This window comes from Cydia amplana, chromosome 17 (assembly GCF_948474715.1).
Source record: "Cydia amplana chromosome 17, ilCydAmpl1.1, whole genome shotgun sequence".
NCBI classification, from domain to species: Eukaryota; Metazoa; Arthropoda; class Insecta; order Lepidoptera; family Tortricidae; genus Cydia; species Cydia amplana.
The window spans coordinates 16,244,572-16,272,341 of NC_086085.1; the positions used below are offsets into that span (position 1 = coordinate 16,244,572).

The 27,770-nt window shown below is 38.9% G+C and overlaps 2 protein-coding genes across 2 annotated transcripts in view; one reads left to right on the forward strand and one right to left on the reverse strand.

Moving 5' to 3' along the window:
- LOC134655884 (high affinity copper uptake protein 1-like) overlaps window positions 1–19,362 on the reverse strand; it is a 52,749-nt gene extending 33,387 nt beyond the window's left edge. Inside the window, exon 1 of the mRNA XM_063511383.1 lies at window positions 19,325–19,362. The gene's annotated coding sequence lies outside the window, so the exon portion shown is untranslated. The remainder of the gene's footprint in view (window positions 1–19,324) is intronic.
- LOC134656116 (juvenile hormone esterase-like) overlaps window positions 1–27,770 on the forward strand; it is a 381,571-nt gene that overhangs the window by 41,769 nt on the left and 312,032 nt on the right. The window lies entirely within an intron of this gene.

The following is a 27,770-nucleotide window of genomic DNA, read 5'->3' on the forward strand; positions in this document are numbered from 1 at the left end:
TGTATGTATGTATGTATGTATGTAAACACTTTATTGTACATAAGACAGGTTAAGATGCAATTAAAAGAAAGTATACAATGTACAAAGGCGAACTTATCCCTATAAGGGATCTCTTTCAGTCAACCTTTCGTGCCTTCCTAATGGAGCCGGACTCCAACGCGTGTATCCTCCATTGTCGTGGTTGTATTTAACCAGCGGGTGTGTGGGATACACCTTTCTTCCGATGGCCCTCCCCTGGATCGAGGAGCAATGACCTATAGTCAACTCGTATCATTTGATAAAAGTTCGCAAATTGCATGTAATCAGGATCAGCCAAAGATAATTATTTTGTAAGCTGCTATTCAATTTGATTGATAGAGTAGTAGATAGTATATTATAATTACTTATTGATAATTGATTATTGGAAATTCCTATTCAATAATTTAATTTGCTGGAAAAAATGACCGGGATATGAACCGTGATTACCTCTTGTATTGTTTCGAGCTCCCGATATTTCGACGCAGTTACATGCATCTTGTTCACGGTTCACGAGTACCTAACTGAAGATAGCGGGTGGGTGTTGAGTGGGTGCAGAAAGTTGAGTTGATATAAGTCTAGTGAAGTGAAACTAACCGTGAATCATTCAAAACTGTTATTTAATCCCTGTAGGTCCGCCAAATATCGACAACACAATGGATCTAATTACACATTACTTAATGGGTAACAACAACAACACGGTTGAACAATCGTTTGTCCTTACTGCAGACACACGACTAAGGGTCTCCCCATACTTATCGACGCGGATTCGGCGAAAGCCGATAGTAAACAGCATAAACAGGTAAAGGTTCGGTTCGGCTCCGTTCGGCCGTCGACGGCCGACGCGTCGGCGTCTTTTTCGCTCTTATTGCGTGGACATAAAATTTCATTTCTATTGGCATTGCCGATTCCGCGTCGATAAGTTTGGGGAGACCCTTAAGCGGCTACACTACCTCTATTGTAGTGCGTTACCTAAGGCTGCGTAAGCGCCGATGAGTCGAGTTCTTTCGTGACCCAGCAGTGTAACGATAAATCGAAAATAATTCCTTAAACTTAAACTAATACTGACTGGCTGCATGTGAGGGTGTGCTCATCCTATCGAAATACATATTTCGATGTGATGAGATCTATCTGTCTAAAACACAGCCAAGCGTAACATTTACCTCTCAATCTGTATGAGACATGTGATGTCATATAGTCTCATACAGATTGAGAGGTAAATGTCACATGTGCATTATTGTGTATTTAATCAACGATTACATTTATGATGGTTTGACCGAGACTTAGACTCTGTAGGCGATAGCAATGCTGCTTCTTATCGCTAACACTTGCTGGCTACGCTACACGCTGCGTTGGATCGAGATAATGCGTGTTTGACAGAAATTTAGCAACGGTTCACGAGTTTTCATTACATTATACACGCCACCTTGTAGTCTGTCAGGTGATATAATGCAAATCGGTTGAACAAACTTTAATGAAATTTGGTAAACCCATTTTAAAACGCACTTCTGCCTGTTTCGAGTTGATAACACAGATTATATACTTATGTTGATATATTGAAGTCTCAGGGCTATAACCGCGAAAATCGAAGTTCGTCAATTGCGGGCATTTTTCTCTGTTTCTCTAATTACGTCTTAATGAGAGTAAAAAAGAAAGATCCCCGCAATTTGCGAAAATTGGTTTTCGCGGTAGCCCCCCTGTTTATAGGGAAGTCAAGTGGAACCGGTAGATAAATTTTGTAGGTAATGTGCCGTTCATTCCAGCCAGTCGGTATCGTCACGTTATGCAGTTAAGTGCCTACGACTAGTAGAGTTATCATAGGATGTGGTAAACATACATAAACGTACTTTTTATGACCTAAGTATTTTTTTATTTGCGTCAAAATGCAAACATTGCTAACTATAAAGATAACAGTGTACTTGTTCGCAATATTTTATGCCAGCATTTCATAAACAATCTAACCTCTTTGAAACAAAAATAACAACCTGATGTTGAACTCTTAGCTGGATTTAGCCACAGACTGCCGTATTCGAACTTCAAGATATTCACAAAAGAGACGACACGTACTAGATCCATTCTAGATACGTTACAGTTTAGATTTCAACTAGTTCTCTTTTGCAGCGGAATTCGGGGAACCAATGTCACTTTTACGATAGATCGTGTTAGATATCTATTAGATGTGAATTAGATCTCTAAGTAATATCTTGTGGAAATCGTTCAAGAGTATCTCCAGAATCGCGGAAATGTCAAATTTGACAGTTTAGATCTTAAACATATCGTTATCGTATCTTGGCGATGTCTGAAAGATATCTAATAGATGTCTATTACAAAATCCGAATCGGGCCCAGCGACTGCGCGCTTGTACCGGTATAGTATACGCGAACCGTCTATCTATATGTATAGGTAACGAACCTACTTCTTACATGAACCCGGAAAGGTTGCAGTGGTACCTACGTACTCGTAAGGCAGTAGTTTGTAACCAAACTAGGCCCATTAGTGCAGTTATTTCATAGTTACAGTTACGATGCCGGCTGCCGGAGGACCGGTCCGCGCATGCAAATGCAGCTAGTTCACAATACATTGTGTCAACTGAGAGCTCGTTTATGGTAAAACTTGCTGCATGCATCGCTGATAATCGGTGCACTCCTGGTGCACCCAACAGTAAACCACTAATAGACTCTCGCGAGTCCAGCGTCACTCCAGCGAGCTATTGAGTCAAGTTACAGACTTGTTCTTCAGCAGTGGCTCCTTAGTCCTTACCGCTTGTCTGTCTGTGTTCTATCCGCATACATTTTGGAGAGTGTGCAAAGACTTGCACTTCAAACTCCCGTCAGTCCCGTCTAGCTTTGCGCTCGGTGACTGAAGGTACTTAATAGTCTTGTTTTAAAGATAAGGCAATACTGAATCGGCTCCCAAACCATACAGGGTGGTCCAAACCTTGACGTCCAAAATTTTTTGGTAGACTCCTCACGTCGTGGGCTAAAAAGAAATTTACTCTTCCATAGAAAATGGACCACAGCCATAATGTATGAAAGCCAAAATTTTTTTTCCCTGGCAACGGGAATGCAGTTATTTTTTAGCCACCCTGTATGGGAACCCCGGAATTTCATAACAAAAGTTAAACGTTTAAAAAATCATAACTCGGAAACTACGAAAAATCGGCTAACATACATGGGGTATATTCTGATAGCCCACGACGTCAGGAATCTAAAAAAAATTTTTGGACGTCAAGGCTTGGACCATCCTGTATATTTTGGCCCGGTTGTCACATCTATCAGTGAGATTTAGGTTTTAACTTTTCCGAGATCATAGCTTGAGGCAATAATAATATACTACACATATTATATTGCGCATAACACTCGCATAGTAGTGACAGTGGCCAAACACGCCGAGCAACCGCGGCAACATCGGCGCAAGAGGCTTTGCTGGTGGCTTCGATTGCGCATGGGCACGTGCACATGCGGAGGCCGTTTGTTTTGCTCCGCGGTCACCCACTTACGAAAATGTTTGTTGACATGATAGGGACCTATGCAATAAAATTTTCTCTATTGCAACAATTGTACGTATCTCTGTTTGGCCCCCTATGGTTGACTGGTAGCAATGCCATTTGGTATGTCTTTTCAGTAGGCAAGGCACCTGATGAGATAGTGGACGGTCGAACTTAAGAATAATCTGTAGTTGGTATTGTTAAATTTGTAAGTTAACAATTAACGTTTACGTTTTCATTTAGTCTGACAAAAAAATTGAATTAGGTATATACTTATCTGAAAGGTAGGTAGGTGTAGGTACTTAGTTTAGTTATACATAATATATGTAATATTATTTTACCTGTAACGCTGTAACACTTTCGTGAGGTGCAAGAATATTGACATTACAACAAGTATTTAAGGGACAACAGATGAGATGACGCCTTACTGAAAAGCCCGAAAAAAATCCCCGCAAAAAAATATAATTGGCCCGCAATCAAAATGTTTTCATAGAAAAGTCGAACCATTAAATAGAGCAGCTACAATTGATACAAATATGGTCAACGTTTTCTCGGTGCGTTACAAGTAGTTTTCTACGAAAAGTAACAGCGGATGCCCAAGATAATATAAGGAGTGATCTCTTAGCATTCTTCCATTCCAGCTAGGTACCTGTTTACCAACAACATTCCCATTCTGCCTCAGAAAGCTGCAGCTGCCACTCATTGACATCTTAAAATCTAGTTTCATTAATGACACTAGTTTCAATATCAAATATAAGTACCTATGCAAACAATATTATAAGGCAATTAGAAACGAATCAGTCGAACAAAGGTGATCACTTTACGCATAAAATCCGGCAAATTTAGTTATGAACGAGTCGTAAACACACGCATTACTTAATGAAACAACACAAGGTTACGCGCACGACTAACAAATGAAGTTTTTTTTAAATTGATTATTGACCTCAAACTTTAATGCCAGATATATTTTTTACGTAAGTTCCTTTATGTAAAAAAACTGACTAAAGTACATAATACAATATTCTTCTTTTTGGGATTTACTTTAACCAGTACTTTCAAGATCCTAAAACACCTTAAAAAAATAACTAGTTAAAAAAAACTCACCAAAATTCAATAAGTAATCACTAAAAATTCTTGAACGAAGTTCGTACCTTCAAAATTTGATTGGCCAATAAACACTCGCGATATTTATTTCGATATTGTCAATATGCGGAGAGTAGCGTCAGCAGACGTGGTGTAGCGTCGGCTCGCGGTCGCGGTCTGTGGTGGCGGCAACCATCGCTTGCGACACAGTCAGTCACCTAGTTCGTATCTTGTTTCTTACCGCACGGCAAAATGTGCTGAGCACTAACTTTAGCCAAGCTAGATAATTGTCCGAGCTAGTAAATCTAGGCTATATCATGTAACATGACAAATAAGGGCCTTTGACCCCACGAGCGGTCATCTTCGACCATAAATGACACTCTTATGTATGAAACAAATTTCATAGTGAGTCATCCAAGATATATACATATGTATTGTGTATTATAATCATTTATTTACAGATAGTTTATATTATTTATAGATAGTTTATATTATTATTTTATTTAATGTTCCATGTGTATTTGTGTGTCTTTATTTACAAACAAGATATATACAGTGGTATTACTAAAGAAATTAAAAACCGTAAAATGGGGTGAGTAGGGTCAAAACTGAAATTCAAACCTCGATAACATTTTATTTTTACATATGAAAACTGAATGGTGTATATATGTAATAAGTGTTCCGGACGTTTGTATTTTAGTTTTTATTTTATTTTGGGTAGTTCCATTTCATAACTTTGACGATAAAGAGGAAAACCCAGTCTCACCCCGTAGTGCCTCGTATTTGGGGTGAGAGGGGTTTTCATACAAAGGTGATTTTGGAAGATTGTTGGATCGATTATTTTTATTATGCGTATAGCTATAGCTCCATTTTAAATTGTAATACATTATTTTTGTAGCAGTAGCCTTAAAATCCCTTCTCACTCCCCTCTTAAACCTTCTCTCCCCATTCATAACCCTCCTCTACCCGCGAAACCTACTCACCCCGTTTTACGGAACTAGCTTAAATCTAAAATAGAGAGGAGGCATTGTGTATTTAATTTAATTCTATGTGTTTGCAGTTAGCAACGTATAGTGATAAGATCGCCAAAAGATAAAAGCCTATGTTTTTATCATTTCTATTTTCATACATTCGTTACCTACTTTGTTTATAATGATGAATATTGATTATCTATGACATGACGATAGTTTATGCTGACAGACTTATTTTATTTACTAATTAAAGTCTAATAGATTCGTTTTCCTTTACTAATTTGTATGATGATATATTCTAATGTATGAAGTTAAATAACAATGAAATAAATAATTGTGCATACCTACTTAAGATGGCCGATAGTATTTACTGATTGATTACATAGCTACATACTTATGGTAAATTAACTAGAACTCTATTCCGATTATATTTTATGACTCTATGCCTCTACAAGTTTACACCACGCTCGTCTGTTGGAATATAAAGTACTGTCGATATACAAAAGAATACTTTCATATTGCACATACACGTGTAAAGTGAATTAATTGCTCGTAAAACAATACGTACCTATCAAATTTTAAATAACACACTGTGTCGAAAAATAGAAAGTTGTTACTAATACGTAACTAGACCTTTACCTTTAGGGCTAAACTTTAAAACTAATCATACTTATATAAAAAATAACGTTAAACATCAATATTTAAGGAAATTATTTATTCGCGTATGGATTCAATAGCCAGTTGTTTTCTCAAATACAATGTTATTTAATATTTATTTACTTATTGGTTTGCAAGAGCTTTGCAGTTTTGGACCTTTAAATTCGTCGTCCTGACCTAAATTTACATACAACGCCGATTGTTCGCATTAATACGTTGAGACGGTACCAACCATAACTCCGCGTGTCGTCGCACGAAAAACCCACTACGAATCTATTGTAAATAAATAGTAGGTGACATCACATATGCATCGATAAAAAAAACATAGAGCGCGACGGTGAATACAAATTATAGTCACTTCAAATATGCGTTGCGGCGCCGCTGGCAAACCAGCTAACTTAAATACTAATTCATATTTAAGTTGCACGTTTATAACAAAAATAAGTTTTTATGTCAAAAATTTCATTTTGCTACAAGCTGACGACTGTACTTTTCTTTCACAGGCAACTAACACTCATCGAGACATTTCTGCAACCCCAAACACAATTAGGTTGAGTTGTTTTATCACCAGAGTTCCAAAAAACAACTTTGAAACAGGGAGAGAAAGGAAAAACTAACAGCAAAAAGCGGCCAAGTGCGAGTCGGACTCGCCCATGAAGGGTTCCGTATTTAGGGGATTTATGACGTATAAAAAAAACTACTTACTAGATCTTGTTCAAACCAATTTTTGGTGGAAGTTTGCATGGTAATGTACATCATATATTTTTTGTAGTTTTATCATTCTCTTATTTTAGAAGTTACAGGGGGGGGGGGGGGACACACATTTTAGCACTTTGGAAGTGTCTCTCGCGCAAACTATTCAGTTTAGAAAAAAAAATATTAGAAACCTCAATATCATTTTTGAAGACCTATCCATAGATACCCCACACGTATGGGTTTCATGAAAAAAATTTTTTGAGTTTCAGTTCTAAGTATGGGGAACCCTCAAAAAAAAATTTTTTTTTCTATTTTTGTGTGAAAATCTTAATGCGGTTCACAGAATACATCTACTTACCAAGTTTCAACAGTATAGTTCTTATAGTTTCGGAAAAAAGTGGCTGTGACATACTGACGGACAGACGGACAGACGGACAGACAGACAGACAGACAGACATGACGAATCTATAAGGGTTCCGTTTTTTGCCATTTGGCTACGGAACCCTAAAAATCAATAATATCCATGTTTAAAAAGTTCCAAGATGAGCCACCGGCACTGCTATGTTTGCTCAGTGCAAATCGGTCAGGAGAGATAGAGAAGGCAGCGAGTGATATAATATGCATGCAGCGACTAGTTCGACATACTGCCGTATTCGAAATTCAAGATATTCACAACAAAAGAGACGACACGTACTAGATCCATTCTAGATACTGTTAGAAATGCTGCTTAATTGACATGCAATATTATTAGTAAAACACTCCTTTTGCCATTAAATAATTTCTATTTTGATTAGACTTCTAAATTTTAAACAAAATAAGGTCATTGAGTAGCATTTTAACACAGGATTGCACTGAGGCATCCGGTATAGAATTCTATGTTTTAGTTAATACTTATTAAAAGAATCACTAAAGTTATGCAAGTTGAACATACACCATAATTCATTTGATAACAAGATCAGATTTTACGAATGAACAAAAGAGGTAATAAATGTAATCTTCGTTAAATAGTTATCATAGGGCGTAAGCTAAAAGGTTTGTTTTTGGAGGCGGCCAATATGGCGTCGACTGCGAAAAACTATGACTGTGTGCTTGTGGTTGAAATTGAAAATATAATTATAATTATAGACAGTGAAACAGTGGTTTGATTTTAATAAATCAGAAGTGACAAGGAACATCTACGTCCACGTACGTATTTGCAGATTAACCGCGTCTTGACCGGTAAGTGACAATTGTATTGTTTATGTTTACGTTTCTATGAACCGGCTACCGGCTAGTTCAACCGAAAACGACCAACCTTTTTCCCTCCTTCTAGTGTTTGATAAGTATTTGTTTTCAATTAATATGCTGATTAAAGATACAATTTTATTTCATTATCTAAAATACAGTTGTGATAATGTTTCCTTTTGTTTATTTCGGAAAATGTTATCGAGCTTTATTTCGGAAAATGCTATGTTGGTCTAATCGTTCTTTGTAAACTGTCTGTTCAAGTGTTCATGAAATTATAGTAGACCTAATTGAAGCTACATAGTTATTTGCATATTTACCAAACTGCAACGTATTGACAGTTCCAATTTTGTAAACTAATTCGCTCAGCCGAATTTAGCTTGAGTCTGAAATAGGAATCTTATTGCTGTGACCGGAGGGTTCAAGTTACAATGTCAAATAATTTTGATATTAGAACAATCGCAGTTTTGACTTCGCATGACATTATACATGGTATGTTCTAAGTCTATTTATTTATTTTGCATTAATCTTTAGTGTACATAATTCATTGAGGAGGCGGATCCACTAATCTGTCTCGGGTCAAAATTGTTGTTCGAGTTACAAATTTTGATACATTTAGTTTTGCTTGCATAATGACATGCGGGCAGTACCTATCATGGTTAAGCGATTGAGACAGATCACGTTACTCATTTTACGTGGACTGATCGTTTAATATTGTTTGAAGTTTTTCCATGCATTGTAAATGGGTGAACTTAAACATTGCTGACAGCGGGGTATGTGCACTGCATTCTTTCCGTGGGCAGTCAATTTTGAAGTTGCAAAAGCTTATGGTTATTGAGTGTTCGCTTGCTATGGAGCGGACCTTACACACAATATATATATATATATAAACTTATTTATAAAATAGTAAACTAGGCATAAAAATGAAATTTCATTTTGATAAAAGTTTTATCTAGTTATATACCTAAATATCATATAAGTATAGTGTTGTTAATAACCTTGAATTTAGCTCAGCGTGCATCTATATGGAGTTGAACTGCTTCAACTTTACCTAGTTGAAGATTTTGAAATTGTTTGACTTCTGGTAAGATTGTGCATAAAAGGTACAGCCGGCATTATTAATGAAATTTGTTCAATATTGTTTTTTTTTTAAGAACTATCCGCTTAAGTGCATGCAGTATTGTAGGTATTGTACCTGCCTAAAACAATATTTTATGAATGTTACTTTTACTGATAACCATTTCCTAATCTATATGCATTTCATTGATCAAATAGTTTATTCATAGTAATATATTTCAAGTTTTATTGAAAAAAAAAATAAAGTTTAATACCTATGTCAGTTGATAAGAGATCCAGTTGAAATAATAAGGCAATAGTGCCCCAACTACTAACACTAAGTACTTACTTATTCTTTGGTATTATTTTGGGAATCACAAATGACTATACATGAATTAAAATAAAACTTTTAATTCCAGAAGGCATATATATGGCTCGGTTTCGGTTGTATTATATGTACAATAGTGTAAATATCTTAGTCGATTTAGTTAAGAGTTATTAGTTTTAATATTTAATGTTTATTGCCTGTACCTAATACAGAACGATTACGTTACCTTAGCTATTATTCCTTCTCTCGTGTTACAACTACTCTTAACATTTTAATAGAAAATTGCCACGTACAGTCGTGCAGTCAAGAACTCATTCAATTACTCTTACCTGATCTAACAAAAAAATTCCTGATTAAATAATTGTTGTGATTGCTTCATACTGTTAACTTAAACACATAGTTTATTATTATAAGTAAGATGTCAGATCGAGGCTTCACGCCTTCGGGCCCTGTTCCTATGCGCACAGACACGTCCTGTGAACGACAAAACTCTGATCATTCAACACGTAAAAGGCGGCGACGACGCTCACGCAACCACGACTCCAAGGAGTCTAGAGAGTCACGTCGTCGTACCCGTGAACGTCGTAATCGACGATTGAGACGCGAGTCGTACTCTTCACGCGACACACATTCGGCGTCATCAATCAAGCGTTCTCGTTCTACATTGCGATCATGGTATTCCCGCGATGTTTCACAATCACCGACAACAAGAACGAGCCGAATCCGGTCGCGTCGGAATCTTAGTAAGTCATTGTCACCTAGAGTAATTAGGAGCCGCTCTCCTTCACGTAAAGCACCTACAGAGCGCAGGTCGCGCATAGATACTCCATCGCCTGAAAGAAGCCGTTCGCGTGTGATTGACCGATCTAATCAAGAACGCAGTAATATGGCCACTATTAAAGAAGGACGGAATGCAACTCGTTCGCCACGTTCGTCCTCGCGGATTGCACGAAATGAAAGCCACCGGGCTTCTTCATTAAATAGCTCGAAATCAGTACATTCTTCGGACAGTAAAGACAAATGTACAGAGGTGACGAGCGATTCAATAGTAGAAAAACTAATCAGCATGTTACAAAATGGAGGTGTGCGTGGGAACGCTCCGCATATCCCTGGAGCACAAAATATTATTACAGAGTTTGACCCTAACTCGAGAAACCAAACCATGAAAAATTGGCTTACAAAAGTTAACGAGACAGCAGAAATATACGGCTGGTCTGAGCGCCAAACTACATATTATGCTTTACCGAAACTTAAGGGATTAGCAAAGAAGTGGTACGATGGGCTGACTACAGTTAAATACAATTGGGCAGAGTGGCAACAAAACTTACTAAAGGCGTTTCCAGACGACCAAAATTATGCTGATCAGCTAGTAGAAATGTTGAACCGCAAGAGTAGGCGTAATGAAACTCTAGTCGAGTATTTTTACGACAAAATTATGCTCATAAATCGGTGTCAACTTAAGGGTCGTCAAGCAGTGGATTGTTTAAGTCACGGTATTTATGATTATAATATTCGTATGCACGTGGAAGGGGCTCACTACGATGACCCCAATCAGGTCCTTGAATATTTCCGAAACATTACACATAAGAACAGTGATAGTTCCACTTTCAAAAAGACTAATTCAGATCGTTACCAAGACTCCTCCAGGAAGTCTGATAATAAGTCTTCAAAAGACAATACGTCAAATCAAAAGAACCGTTCGGTAACTTGTTACAATTGCGGAGAGCCCGGGCATATGGTACCTAAATGCCCCAAAGGTATTGTTAAGTGCACCAAGTGCAATAAATATGGCCACCTAGAAAACAATTGCACAACTCAAAGATCATCTAATGCCAATGACAATAGCACGTCAAAAAAAGTTTTTCTTATAGCAAGTACCTACAACAGTGATTCTAAATATTATAAACAAGTCAAAGTCAATAATGTGGAATTGACCGGGTACATTGATTTTGGCAGCGAGTGTACCTTAATTACTGAAGAGAAATGCAAAGAATTATGCCTTAATCTGAGTACAGACGACTTGCCGAAGCTACGAGGATTTGGCCATAGTTCAATTACTCCGGGTGCTAAAACTCAAATTAGAGTCATAGTAGACTTTGTTGACGTACAGGTAGTCGCTTACGTAGTACCGGCTTCACTATTATCAAGTGATATTCTAATAGGGCAAACACTTACTGAGCTCCCATCCGTTAGGGCTTTTAAGACTGACAAGGAGTTAACGTTGTATCAAGTTACGTCCAACGAATCTAATTCCATCGTGTTAAAAACTATTAACGAAACCAGAATTAAAAGCGACACTATAGTAGAGGTGATCTCTTCACGAGACTATAATGGGTTTGTTAGCATTAACCCAGACATAAGACTGGACGAAGGTCGTGAATATTTAGTACTACCAGGACTTTACCCCTTTGTTAACGGTGTAGGACGTTTGATTGCAATCAGTCTAAACAACCAAGAAGTAGTGATACCTAAAAACAAAATTTTAGCTAGAGGTATAGGAGTACCCAGAGTGGTAGTGTCTACAGAAAATGACGATTCTTTTATAGTTAATGTGAGACGTATTCAAAACGACGCCGCTGCGATTACAAGCGATCAAATAAATGTTGACATTAATTTAACATCGGAGGTCAAATCTGAGTTACATAGGTTACTAAATAGCCACAGGGATTGTTTTGCCTTTTCGACTAGTGAATTGGGGAAGACCTCACTTGCGGAATTGCGTATTAAGCTGCATGATAAAACCCCGGTAACATATCGGCCTTACAGATTATCCCTGTCCGAGAGAGAAAAAGTAAACACCATTATTAACGAACTTCTATCTAACGACATAATACGCGAATCAAGCTCGGAATACGCGAGTCCCATAATTTTGGTAGCTAAGAAGAATGGAGAGTTACGTCTCTGTGTAGACTATCGAGCTCTTAATCGAAAGACCGTCAAAGACAAATATCCGATGCCTCTTATTGACGATCAAATAGATAATCTACAGGGACAATGCTATTTTACCACGTTGGACCTAACACAAGGATATCACCAAATACCAGTATCTGAGGACTCAAAGCATCTGACAGCTTTTATTACCCCAGATGGGCATTTTGAATATAACAGAATGCCGTTCGGGTTATCTAATGCGCCGGCCGTCTTTCAAAGAATGGTCCAGTCATTGTTAAATAAAAATAAATTGCCAGGTGTATTAGCTTATATGGACGATATCATCATAGGTTCTAAGACACTCGAAGAAGGCATCGAGAAGCTTCACCGCGTGTTAGAAATAATACGAGAGGCACATTTGACGCTGAATTTGAGTAAATGTCATTTTTTCAAAACGACAATTGAATATTTAGGTTTTGAAATATCCTCAGACGGAGTACGGCCGGGTTCGCGTAAAACGGAAGCTGTTGCTTCTTTTCCCGTACCCAAAAACTGCCATGAGGTTCGTCAATTTATTGGATTGGCTAGCTTCTTTAGGAGATTTGTCCAGAATTTTGCAACGATAGCTAAACCTTTAACATCCCTAACAAAGGCCAATACACCGTGGGTATGGGGTGAAGATCAAATTAAAGCTTTTAGTCTAATCAAAGAAATTCTTACTACCAGACCGGTTTTAGCTATATATGATCCCAAGAACTTGACCGAACTTCACACGGATGCGAGTCAGTTGGGAATTGGTGGCGTGTTACTACAGAAGGAACATGAGAAATCACCACTCAAGGCCGTTGCGTATTTTAGCAGACAAACTTCCACGGAAGAGCAGCATATGCATTCGTTCGAGCTGGAAACTTTAGCAGTCGTAATGTCTTTAAATCGCTTTCGTGTATACTTGCTGGGCATTCAGTTCAAGATATTGACGGATTGTAATGCGATACGTACGACCCTCACGAAACGTGATCTTATTCCCCGCATAGCTAGGTGGTGGCTTTTAGTCCAAGACTACGATTTTGTAATTGAATACCGACCAGGCACACAAATGCAACATGCAGACTGCTTGAGTCGAAATCCATTACCCAACGAAAGCAACAATATTACGGAACTTGGCATAATGAGTATCGTCACTGAAGAGCACTCTCTAATAGCTGCACAATTGAGCGATCCTAGACTGAAACTAATCAAGAGCGTCCTAGATAAAAACTGTACCGAAGCGAAAGACATAAGAGAGAATTACTCATTGAAAGATGGTAAAATATACAGGAAGGTTGGGGTCGAATGGAAGTGGGTGGTACCACGTGATGCTCGATGGAAAATCTGTCAGCTATGTCATGACGAAAGTGGTCACTTTTCATTCGAGAAAACGTTAGAAAAAATGCGCAGAGACTATTGGTTTCCAGCCATGGCCCATTTTGTCCGTAAATATGTTCGCGCTTGCATCCCGTGTGCCTATGCAAAGGACCCAGCCGGTAAAAAGCAAGGTTTTCTACACCCTATTCCTAAGCCAAGTACACCATTCGAATGCGTACACATAGACCATGTTGGTCCTTTTGTCAAAAGTAAAAGCGGAAATACCTATATTTTAGGAATTATAGATTCTTTTACCAAATTTATCGTTTTGCGAGCAGTTAGAAACACCAAAAGTAGGACAACAATTCAAATCATGAGTGAATTTGTTGGATTGTTTGGTTCTCCTAAAGTGATTGTATCGGACCGTGGAACCAGTTTTACTTCGGCTGAGTTTAAACGATTTATCGAATCTAATCAGATCAGACATGTGAAGAATGCTGTAGCAACACCTCGTGCGAACGGTCAAATTGAGCGTTATAATAGATCCATACTAAGCTCTTTGACCGCTCTAAATATTGATAAAGATGATCGTAACTGGGACAGAGACCTTAACAAGGTTCAATGGAGCCTCAATAATACCCTTAACAAAGGTATAGGGAAAACACCAGTGCAAGTAGTATTCGGTAAAGAAACAGTAAACTTGTCAGAAAACCATTTACACGACATTTCGGAACAACTAACGCTGAACGAAAATATTAACACTACACGGGAACAGGTGTCTGCGCACATACAAAAACAGCAAGAATCTATGAAGGCTCGATTCGACGACAAACGCTGCTCAGCCAAACAATATAAAAAGGGAGACTTAGTTATGGTTTTAAAGAGCTCTCGCAACATTGGGGGTAGCAACAAACTAGTCCCACCCTATAGTGGCCCATACAAGGTAACCGCGGTATTGGGTAATGACCGTTACGAAGTTAGTAGTGTAGATGGGTTCTCGACTAGAAAATATAAAAACGTGTACTCCGCGGATAAAATAAAACCTTGGATAAGGCTAGGCCCTATTACTGAATCTGATGCAGAAAACGAAAGTTGTTACTCGGATAACGAATAAATAGTTATTTCTCGCTAATTATACTTTTAGACACGTACGTTTTCCCTTATATACATAAAATTATTATTCGCCACGTAATACTTACATAGTAGTTAACATATAAAGATAATGTATCTAATCTTAATTTCACACAAAGTCTAATATATATATATATATAATATGTACACATATCTATACTCATATTCATGGTATATATAAAAGTATAACGATTTATATTCCGAAACTGAGTGCATACGTCCGAGCGCTGAGGCGACGTGGTGGCGTCTGGAGGTCGATACACCCTGTGTGTGTACGCGGCAACAAGAAGATAAATCACCACCACTTCACAGCACTTAGTTCGGCTGAGGCTGCTACGTCCAGTGTGCGTACGCGGCATCATCTACTTGAAACGCTTGCTTGAGGCCGATACCCCCTGTGTGGGTACGCGGTAACAAGCGTTAGGACCCTCTGAGGCCGATAGCTCCTTGTGTGAGAACGCGGTAACAGGGGTCACCCAATAAGCTCGCTTGAGGCCGATAGCTCCCTGTGTGAGAACGCGGTAACAAGCAGCACCAACTATGCTTGTCTAAAGATGGATGCTCCCTGTGTGGGTATGCCATGACAAGGTTCTTTCTTACACCCTGTGTGTGTATTATGCGACAGAATAACTTACCAAACACTGTATGTGTGACATATGACATGATGGAAACTTCAAATATTTTTACTGCTCGACGGCAACTGACCGAACAGTGTTACATCCTGTGTGTGTGACACGTGATAAGAAGACTACTTTTCAAATGAAGTTACACCAAGGGCATGCACTATGCGAGAAGACGAATTATCTGACGCCGTTACATCCTGTACGTGTATAACATACCGGAGGATGCTGGATCTGGTGCGTGTACCGGACACAAGATGGCAATTTACTAGACGCGACATCTGGGAGTATTTACATGAAGTTAGCAACAACTCGGAGGAGTCGTCACCAGTTTGTGTATAAGTGAAAGTGAGGGATTTGAAAAGTACAAAACCGCCGTTCACCATGAAACGAAAGACAATTATTTTATGGGGGTGGTGCGTAATAAGTGATTGCCAAGCATACATACCAAAATTTTAAATAATTAGTCAATGTTATAATTATTAATATGTAACTAATAACAATAAAAATAATTGAATGAGGACATCCAATGTAGATGTAGGATGGCCGAAAATGTCATAAGTAAATTTGTTGAGTTGTTTTTTTTTTTTGTTATTCTCGGATGCCAATGAATGTAAAAATAAGCTTGTTATATGAATGTTAAAACAAACTATTTATGCACAGCGTTGTTTAAGTGTAATTTCAGATTATTACTCGTTTTTACGAAAAAAATAAAAAAAAAAATGTGATAATTACCCATTAACATTTAGTTTTCTCTTAAAATGTATTAGGGCATTTGTAAACAATAGGTTATGTATTGTTATTACTTGTTCAGCATACCTAGTGAGTCATGATCAAAGTCATTGTATTAGATATTTTTTTTTAGGAAATATTTTGTTTCTATCTCTTTTATTCGAGTTGCCTAGGGTCAGGCAAAGCTCAGGATGGCCGATTGTTAGAAATGCTGCTTAATTGACATGCAATATTATTAGTAAAACACTCCTTTTGCCATTAAATAATTTCTATTTTGATTAGACTTCTAAATTTTAAACAAAATAAGGTCATTGAGTAGCATTTTAACACAGGATTGCACTGAGGCATCCGGTATAGAATTCTATGTTTTAGTTAATACTTATTAAAAGAATCACTAAAGTTATGCAAGTTGAACATACACCATAATTCATTTGATAACAAGATCAGATTTTACGAATGAACAAAAGAGGTAATAAATGTAATCTTCGTTAAATAGTTATCATAGGGCGTAAGCTAAAAGGTTTGTTTTTGGAGGCGGCCAATATGGCGTCGACTGCGAAAAACTATGACTGTGTGCTTGTGGTTGAAATTGAAAATATAATTATAATTATAGACAGTGAAACAGTGGTTTGATTTTAATAATACGTTATAGTTTAGATTTCAACTAGTTCTCTTTTGCAGCGCAATTCGGGCAACCAATGTCACTTTTACGATACATTGTGTTAGATATCTATTAGATGGTAATTAGATCTCTAAGTAATATCTTGTGGAAATCGTTTAAGAGTATCTCCAGAATCGCGGAAATGTCTAATTTGACAGGTTAGATCATATCGTTATCGTATCTTGGCGATGTCTAAAAGATATCTATTAGATGTCTATTACAAAATCCGAATCGGGCCCATACTTTAAACTTTAAGGGCGATTGTGCACTACAATGAATTTTACTGTCCGGCAGTCCGAGTTTTCATGGTCCGATATGGCATGAAAAAAACGGATGATTGGCTTGTGCACTTGTCCGTCTTTTTACTCGCAGGTGCGGCGCTGTGGCATGAAAAAAACGGATGGTTGGCTTGTGCACTTGTCCGTCTTTTTAAAGAGAGGTAACCCAAAAGCGACCAAGTCATGAATAATACTAATTCCAGACGCAGTGCACAAGCACACGTTTTTCATAGCTGTCATCTCGGACCGGAAAAAAACTGTCCGGAATGGGGAAAAGTAAAATGTCGGACGGTAAAATTACGTCTAGTGCACAAGCTACTATAGGGCGATTGTGCACTACAATGAATTTTACTGTCCGGAAGTCCGAGTTTTTACGGTCCGATATGGCACGCCATTAAATGTATATAGTAGCTTGTGCACTAGACGTAATTTTACCGTCCGACATTTTACTTTTCCCCATTCCGGACAGTTTTTTTCCGGTCCGAGATGACAGCCATGAAAAACGTGTTTATGCTTGTGCACTGCGTCTGGAATTAGTATAATTCATGACTTGGCCGAGCGGGGGCGGGCCTCTCTTTTAGTAAAAAGACGGACAAGTGCACAAGCCAATCATCCGTTTTTTTCATGCCATATCGGACCATGAAAACTCGGACTGCCGGACAGTAAAATTTATTGTAGTGCACAATCGCCCTAAACGGTATCTGTGACATTTGGTTAGAATACCATCGTCCGCGTAAATACCTGGCTTACTTAAACCTTATTGCGACCAGATAAGGTCCAAAACTAGTCAGTTCCGTGTGGTGATAGTTTATGTTTTATGTACATACATATTATTAGATACCTATTGTACACGCAGTTGGTAGCGACTGTTATCTAATCTATCAATGACCATTAAATATACACTGAGCGCTTCTTGAGTTAAAAGTGCTGCGATCGCTTATGTAATAAACCTGACGTGATTTTAATGATGTCTCTCAAATCATAACTCATTTTTATAGGGGATGAGTTGTTTTTAGGGTTCCGTACCCAAAGGGTAAAAACGGGACCCTATTACTAAGACTCCGCTGTCCGTCCGTCCGTCCGTCCGTCCGTCCATCCGTCCGTCTGTCACCAAGCTGTATCTCACGAACCGTGATAGCTAGACAGTTGAAATTTTCACAGATGATGTATTTCTGTTGCCGCTATAACAACAAATACTAAAAACAGAATAAAATAAAGATTTAAGTGGGGCTCCCATACAACAAACGTGATTTTTGACCGAAGTTAAGCAACGTCGGGCGGGGTCAGTACTTGGATGGGTGACCGTTTTTTTGTTTTGTTTTTTTTTTTTGCTTGTTTTGCTCTATTTTATGTTGATGGTGCGGAACCATCCGTGCGCGAGTCCAACTCGCACTTGGCCGGTTTTTTGTTGTTCATAAAAATCAATAATTATTATAACATCTGTATATTATATAATCAACACTTTTCAGGATGGGAAAACCTAACTAGTTACGAAACATTTTGTTTTTTTAGTACATACTGTATGCAAACTTAGAAGAATTTGCTGGCAATCATAGGTACCTAATACCGTTCGCAACTTCGTACTAGTAATTCTTGTGTAAATCAGGCATTCTCTCTTGCCACGCGGAGGTAATATATGTGAAGTCATTTGGCAGCTATCGCATACGGGTGTATATGTTCACTAAGAACTTTAACTTAGTTGTGTTTTGTCACTTATTGTTGAATACCATATAATGAGTATACGAGAGTGAATAGACATCTTTTAGGTAGGTAAGCATGTTCTATTCTAGACTGCATCGGCACTTGCCGTATGGTAAGAATGTGGCTAGGTCAAATGCTTACCTGTTTCCAAAAAAAAGTTTTGGTAATAACGGGGTGGTGTATCTTGGATTGAAACAAATTTCAGTATGCTTGTCTCTTTGCTCGATTTGCAGTGTATTACTATTTGACCCTATCCACTTTATATGTCAACTAATTCAGTATCTAGTCTATTATATAGCAGTGCAACTGAAATCCTGAAGCATCTTACCAGTACCTAATCGGATTACTCTCATCAGTACCTAAAGCATATTAATTTACTTATTGTGTTTTATTATTCGTTTTTCTAATGACTGTCCGATGTGTTTATATTGGGAAATAGCTTGCATTTATCTGTTTGGATGACACTTACCTATCTGGTCGATTTCTGCCGTGTAGTAGATAGCGCTGGCCTACTGCTACTAATTATGCGAGTGGACACGAGAGTATCCCTTATATATAGCTACGTGTTGTACTGAACGTACTGATAACCGTTCAGTAGAGCCTGTGTGTCTATGTGTCTCCGAAAAATGCTCATATACAGGTTGCATTTCTCAAGCAATTCTCGTGAAATTTTGTGAGCAGATTTAATGGTAAAGGACCTCCATGTTTTTTTTTCTAGCGATTGGCTTTTTGGAAACTTTTTAAAAATTGAGAGTTCGTGGAGGGCCACGAGGTCTACAGCTCACAGAACTGTAGGTACCATCACGCTCCGTGATTGTTGAACTATTTAATAGTGTCCTAGCTAAATTGGTTGTTCACACTTATGCTATGGAGTGTCGAATTTAGCTATTAGAGCCCTAAATGGCGTAACAATCACGGAGCGTGACCGTACCTACATTAGAACATTTTAACGCGAGGGTTCTACAATTCTACCTGCAGTTCAGTCACTGAACTTCTGTGCTGATCGCATTATTTGATGACAAGTGGTTCGAGGTAATCTATGTATTATATTCGTATGCTTACTCGTGGCACGTTATTTTTGAATATTTACATACCTACATAAATAATTAGCAGCTAAAATTATCTAACTTGAATTTATTGTTTAGTCCAGTCTAAACAAATTAAATCAAATTTTAACTATGTTTAAAGCTACGGCGCAATATGCTCGGTACGAGTAGGCCTTCCTAAGGCTAACATGCTGCTGACTGTACCGTGTCCATATTTGATCCATATAAAGTGACCAGTGTCCACCTATGTCCCTGCTAAGATATCAAAGATATGTTATTGCTTCTTACCAGTTCACATAAACGTACACTAATCTTTGTATGCATAAAACAATAAATCAAGCAATAAGTAGTAATCAAATGACTATTGACCATTGATTTTATGAACAGGCATCGTTTTGAGTTAATGAGGGCGATTTAGTCAGTTCATGCATACGATGCATTTGTAAGTAAAGTAATTATGAAATCGAAGATAGAATATTTCGATCATATATACCTATGTAAAATAATAAGTTATACAGATGCCTTCGCTGTTACTATTAGTTTGCGTTTGCATTGAGGCTAGAACTGCAGCCAGGGTTGGGCAAAATACTGGCTTCCACGTATTTGAAATACAAATTACAAAATACATTTTTAAAAGTATTTGAAATACAAAATACAAACTACTTTGGTGACGGGTATTTGAAATACAAAATACAAATTACAGTGTTTAAAATAATGTATTTCAATTACAAAATATACCTTTTTTTGTTTAGCATTTAGTTTTAACGTTAACAAATATCCTTTCATATAAACTTATAGGGTCATCGCGCTAGTTTTCGTCCAGCTCTAGTTTACGTCCACTTGACGAAATTTGAATATATACCTACATTCCTGCACAAATTTGGACTGATTTCAATCCTTATGTCTAAGGCGTCTAAGCAATATATCTGTCTACATATAACAATGATATTTCGCAAAAAGGAAGCGCTGGTGGCCTAGCGGTAAGAGCGTGCGACTTGCAATCCGGAGGTCGCGAGTTCGAACCCCGGCTCGAACCAATGAGTTTTTCGGAACTATGTACGAAATATCATTTGATATTTACCAGTCGCTTTTCGGTGAAGGAAAACATCGTGAGGAAACCGGACTAATTCCAATTACGGCCCTAGTTTACCCTCTGGGTTGGAAGGTCAGATGGCAGTCGCTATCGTAAAAACTAGTGCCAACGCCAATTACTGGGATTAGTTTCCAAGCGGACCCCAGGCTCCCATGAGCCGTGGCAAAATGCCGGGAGAACGCAAGGAAGATGAAGATTTCGCAAAAAGTAGTAAATTAAAAATGAAATATATATTTGATAATCCGTCAAGTCGTCGAAAACTAGTGCATGGACGGAAACTACTGCAATGACCCTATCCCCTAGATTTAAACGAAAAGTTCCACGCAGAAGTTGACCTAATATAGATCCAGTATCCAGCCAATGAAAATTGTATCTCGGCTGGATCGGAGGTTCGCGGTCGGCTCACAGCTTGTGCGAGAGATTAGACATTTTAGGATTATAGAATTTAATAAAATGTATTTATAGAAATGTATTTTGAAGCTTGAAGTATTTGAAATACAAAATACTAAATACATGTGAGTGCAGTATTTGAAATACCAAATACAAAATACTTTTGAGGTAGTATTTGAAATACAAATACAAAATACTAATTTGTATTTCAAATACGTATTTCAAATACATGTAATTGAAATACTGCCCAACCCTGACTGCAGCTAATGCGAATGGTTTTTTCACATGTAGGTTATTATAACACGGTTTCAATTACCTTATTATACTAATAATTATACTTTGGGAAGAGTCACTTTGTCACTGGAGCAATGGCATATTGAGATTACTTTGAATAACACACAACTCATTGATTAAACAAATGTCTGTAACACATATTTTTGACATAAAGTATGATAGTGAGAACTACCATGGAACGCCATCTTTACATGGTAGTCTAGTTCTGCCGTTGGGTGTTCTTAATATGTCTGGTGAAATGTTTCGAGGCTAGAGAGGATGGCACCCAGGGGCCTCGCTCTCCGCGCCGCGCGCAACAGCTTCAGCAGTTTGTTGCGTAGAACAAATGTCAGGGGCCTCGCCACAGAAATCTGTGGGCCTCGCAAAGATCTTTCGCCCGGAGTCTCGCTGTTCGAGACCCTCAAGTACTGGCGATAGCGGTCTGCGCGCTGCACGCTGTGTATGCGCGCGCGAAAATTGTAGCGATCGATTGTGAATTGTGATGCATCAACATATCGAAGTCAGGTGAAGCGTGTGCAAAAGCAAAAGCGTCTTACACACGTTGCTATGTTATGGATTTGGTAAATTAAGGGTCCCATCCCATGTTTGATTCTTTCTTTTCGGCTTTCAAATTTTTTTTTGTGCTTTGATGTTTGTAGTCTGTTCCATTCGACCAATAAAGAATAGGTTTAATTCCAAGACCAAGAAAATTATCAAGTATTTGGACGTTTAACTTCACGGTATTGTTTGGAATGTTTGTAGAACAATATGTTTCTGCCTGCCTAGGTTTTCTGTTGCGATAGAGGTACAAAAGTCCACTGATTGTTGTATATTTATTTACTTACTGTGCATTAAATATAAATAAACAAGTGCCTAATAGCCTACCTATAGGTAACTTTCTATTTTGTTAAATACCTAATTGTTAATTAATTAGTAACCTACTCAGTATCATGACAATATTTATGAGGTATATCTGATCTGAAGGTTACAGATTTCCAAGGGTCATTATAACGCAAGTAAAACCCACAATTGCACGCATCCATAGACTACGGTAACCGCTTACAAGAACGGCCATTGCTTATTTGCTACAAGTGACGAGTGAAGCATAAAAAACCTTTGAACCCGGCACGCTAGATCATTGATTTCTGTGTTCATACAAGATAGCTACTTACGGACACATGGACGACGTGCGACGCCTGGCTACCGAACTTGCGCCTATCAGTGGTATTAATTGATATTAAAGCTTACGATAGGGAGATTGGAGCCGTGTGCAAACATCGCCTTAAGTGGAAGACGGTGTTACTTACAAGTCAACATACTTTTCCGTTTGGTAGTGTCATAAACGGTAAACCCTTCTACAGAATCTACAGCCGCAAACTTGAACGTCAAGAGATGTCACCTTTGGGGGTATTCCCATAACACAATGAAACCAGGTGGGTATAGGTAGGTACCTATCTAATAGAATAGACGAACGACGATGATGCACGTTGAGAAACAATGTTGGGTATTGCAAGGCGTACACATAGTAACACGTCAAGAATTTTTTTGTAGGTAAATTACTATTAAATAAGTAATCATTAAGGCCCTAAATGGTACCTAGACGCCATATTGCCTTTCATTTTATCTTTAGTTAGGTTAATACCTAACATCGAATCAGACAGACACACCTAGTTACATAACTGTAACTAGGTGTGTCTGTCTGATTCGATGAACTCGTACGTTACCCAGTCTCACAAATTCTGCTGAAAACTTGTATAAGCAATATAAGCATGAAACAAATTACAGTAAGGACTTCTCCTTAAATATCAATCACACGGCACTAGTGCCGTGTGCAAGAAGGCTTTCTATCAATTTATCAGTCGCTTAATTGAGATACAGTATCACCAAGTATCAGTCAATCAGCCGGTGTCGCCAGGCCCGGTCTCTACACCTTGTCCATATCTTATTGTTTAGGTATATTTCATTCATCAAAATTTCAGTGGATTAGAACTGAAGGATAAAAGGTTATTCAGAAACACGACTTGTCTAAAACGAGGGCAATTATTAATCTATTTTGTGATTATTTGTCTTTGTCCCGTTTTGAAAATAATATAAAAGGGTATGCAACGCGTAGTGACATCTAGCGGCCGACAGATGAAACGCTCAAATAACGTGCAAACTTAGATTCATGACCTTCTCGCTTTCGTAGTGTATCTACTCGCCGCTAGATGGCTTTGTAGGGTCGAGATATTATGTTAGAAGAATAATGAAAATTAAATGGAAAATGTACTGGTAATAATACCGTGTTACATTATACAGGGTGATTCATGAGACGTGAGCAGGACTAAGTCTACACAATCAGTAAATGTAACAGAATCGTTCACAACAATATTTAAGTAAAACAATCACGCTTTTTTTCTGTTTTTATACTTTTTGGTAAGGACAAATTTAATAATCTACAATCATAGATACCCTACAACATTTAATTAACAAAGATTAAACCTTTTTAACTGTTATGACAGCCCTTTGAGTATGAAGAAAATAAAATGTCACACTTGAGTGAGATACGATTTTTCAAAAGTAACCAGACTTCGATGATATTCAATTTAGCACTTGTTATGGATAAATATAGTAAATTGGTCTCATGATCTTATGGATGACCAGTTACAAATGACGGAGCGTTCGAATTTAGATGCTAACAGTCTATCACCGAAAAACTCGCAAAAACAGGCAGGATCGCCGGGGAGGCTTAACGTAAACAATAGTGGATTGTCGGCTAATAGTAATAAGGGCGATGTGTCGGTAACAGATAGATCGGCGGAGTCTTGTTTTAGTGAGTCGAAGCATAACGAGCAAGTACTACCTCGGCCCGAAAATAAGGACAGCGTTGACTTGTTACCGGCCCAGTCGCAGGCACAGTTGAGTCCCACTACTAATAATAATAATAGCGGCGCACCTGAGACAAATATGTCTAAGCGATCGTTCTCCCATGTCGCACAGAGTGGTGGCGCGTTTAAAACTAGGTCAACTGATAAGGATAACAACTGGAAATCAGCTGAGTCGAAGTGATACCGGAACCAGTTTATAGGTGTAAAAGGGCAGGCGACAGATCCTTCGGGCAAGTTTAGGGCGGCGGATGTAAACATTCCAATCTTTATTACGTATGTGGATAGTGGTGTGTCTACAGCTGACATTGCTGATTACATAATGGAAAAAACGCAAGTGGCCGTTAACTTAGTGTCTATAAAAATGAGGAGGCAAAAGGGATATAAAGCCTATAAAATGTATATACCTAAAAGTAAATTAAATACGTTTCTTGATGAGAACCTGTGGCCAGAGGATATCAGGTGTCGTCGTTTTGTGGACAATAAGTTAAAGAGTGGATATAGAGCTCCCGAGGCTAATCATAAAAATACATAAGTGTGTTGAATGGATATAATAACAAAAATAGTAAGCTTTAACTGTAAGTCTGTTAAAAGATCCATAGACGGAGTGAGACAACTGTGTAAGTCAGCGCATATATTGGCTCTTCAAGAATCGTGGTTATTACCTCACGAGGTGGGCTTCATAGGAACGATCGACAAGGACTTCGATTTTACCAGCAAGTCGGCCGTCGATACATCGGCGGGAATACTACGAGGGCGCCCCTATGGCGGCGTTGCATTGATGTGGCGAAAAGGTGTATTTACGTCGGTGTCTGTTATCTCGTGTAAAAGTGATCGGTTAGCGGGCATTAAAGTGTGCGCGGGAGATCGTAGTGCGTTGTTTTTCTCGGTGTATATGCCTACAAATGGTGTGGAAAATTTAGCTGATTTTACGGAGGTCCTAAGCGAGTTGAATGCAGTAATTGACAGTTGTGAAGTCGAGTCTGTGTTTATACTCGGTGATTTTAACGCGCACCCGAACGAGTTATTCTTTAGTGAATTAATGAGTTTTTGTAATGAGCGGAGGTGGCTCTGTGCCGACGTGGTGAAATTTGGATTGAGTTCGAATACGTACACCTTTATCAGCGAGAGTCATGGTTCCAGAAGGTGGCTTGATCACTGTGTGGTAACAGAGGCAGCTTCGCAATGTATTATGGATATAAAGGTATGTCATGATATATTTTGGTCAGATCATTTTCCGCTTGAAATTCAATGTAGATTGGGTTGTCTTACTCCAAAAGTTGTTTACCTTGAAAACGTAGTAAACAAAGTAAGCTGGGGCGAAAGAGATAGTTTTCAAATTAGCGCCTATTATAAGGAATGTGAAGAGAACCTAAGGTGTATTGAATTTCCAGCGGAGTGTTTGCAGTGTGCAGATGTGATTTGCACCAATACTGAGCACAAATTAGTCATTGATAGACTATACCTACTATTCTATTGTTAAAATCCTAACCCGGTCAGCTGAAATCAGCTATGATGCAAAAAAAAAATCTCGTCATGGGCGTAGGAAAATAATAGGATGGAATAGACATGTAAAGGAGGCCCACGGGCGGGCGCGACTTAGTTTTCAGGAATGGGTATTACACGGAAGACCTAGAAATGGTAATGTGTATGACAAAATGTGTGAAACCAGGAGGCTCTTTAAGTCTAAGTTGAAATGGTGCCAGGATAACGAAGAACAAATAAAGATGGACATTTTAGCGACTAGGCACTCAACTAAGGACTTCAAGGGCTTCTGGAATCATACAAAGAGGCTGGGAACTGGGGCGTGCGTGCCTGCAAGTGTAGAAGGGCAGTGTGAGCCTAAATGTATAGCGGAGCTCTTTAAAGAGCATTTTAAGGTGGAATCTCCTTTAGGCGGAATGCCATCAGAGTCGTCCGGCATTGAGGCTGTGGTGGGGGGTGCGTACACACTTGTGAGTGTCAAGCAGGTAGCTACAGTGATTAGAGATATGAGTAGGGGAAAGTCACCTGGTCACGACAGCCTCAGTGTTGAACACCTGCGGTTCGCGGGTGCGCATCTGCCTAGGGTGTTGGCGATGTTTTTCAACTTGTGTATTGGCCATATGTACCTTCCTCAAGAGCTTATGAAGACCGTAGTAGTACCAATACCAAAAAACAGGACGGGTGATGCCTCCGACAAGAATAATTATCGGCCTATTTCGCTGGCAACCATAGTGGCGAAGGTTTTGGACCGTCTGCTTGATCTTCAATTTGCGCGCCATATACACCTGAACGAGGCGCAATTCGGTTTTAGGCCAGGGCTCTCTACAGAAACGGCAATTTTGCGGCTCAAGCACACGGTTCAGTACTATACTACGCGAAATACGCCGATATACGCATGTTTTTTGGACTTGTCGAGGGCATTCGACCTTGTTTCGTACAATATCTTATGGGATAAGCTCTTGAGGGAGACGTCTACACCCAGAGAGTTGGTCTACATTATGAAATACTGGTACCAGAACCAGAACAACAGTGTAAGATGGGCCGGTTCATACTCAGAGGAGTACAGGTTGGAATGCGGCGTGAGACAGGGTGGGTTGACGTCTCCGCGGCTTTTCAATCTGTACGTCAACAACCTGATCGAGGAGCTCAGCGGAGCCGGCATTGGGTGCTCAGTTGGTGGAAAAATAATGAACAATATAAGCTACGCTGATGACATGGCTCTGCTGAGCCCATCGATCGGAGCCCTCGAAATTCTGATTGGGATTTGTGAGCGGTACGCGGAGACCCACGGTCTCAGATACAACTCCAAGAAAAGTGAGCTTCTCGTGTTTAAGGCGGGCTCAAAAAAACCGATGTACATACCACCACTAAAACTTGGAGGAACTGAATTAAAAAATGTCACTCAGTTCAGGTATCTGGGGCACTGGGTCACCGAGGACCTATCTGACGACCTTGATGTGGAGCGGGAGCGTAGGGCATTGGCGGTGAGAAGCAACATGTTGGCTCGCAGGTTTGCACGTTGCACGAGGACCGTCAAAATAACTCTTTTTAGAGCATTTTGTCAGTCTTTTTATACGTGCAGCCTGTGGGTCAAGTGTACGCAGAGATCTCTCAATGCCTTACGCATTCAGTATAATAACGGGTTCAGGGTGTTGTTGGGGTTGCCTCGATTTTGCAGCGCGTCGGGGATGTTTGCCGAAGCTCGCGTGGATGGCTTTCAAGCCATAATGCGCAAGAGAGTGGCCTCCCTGATGCGCCGTGTTA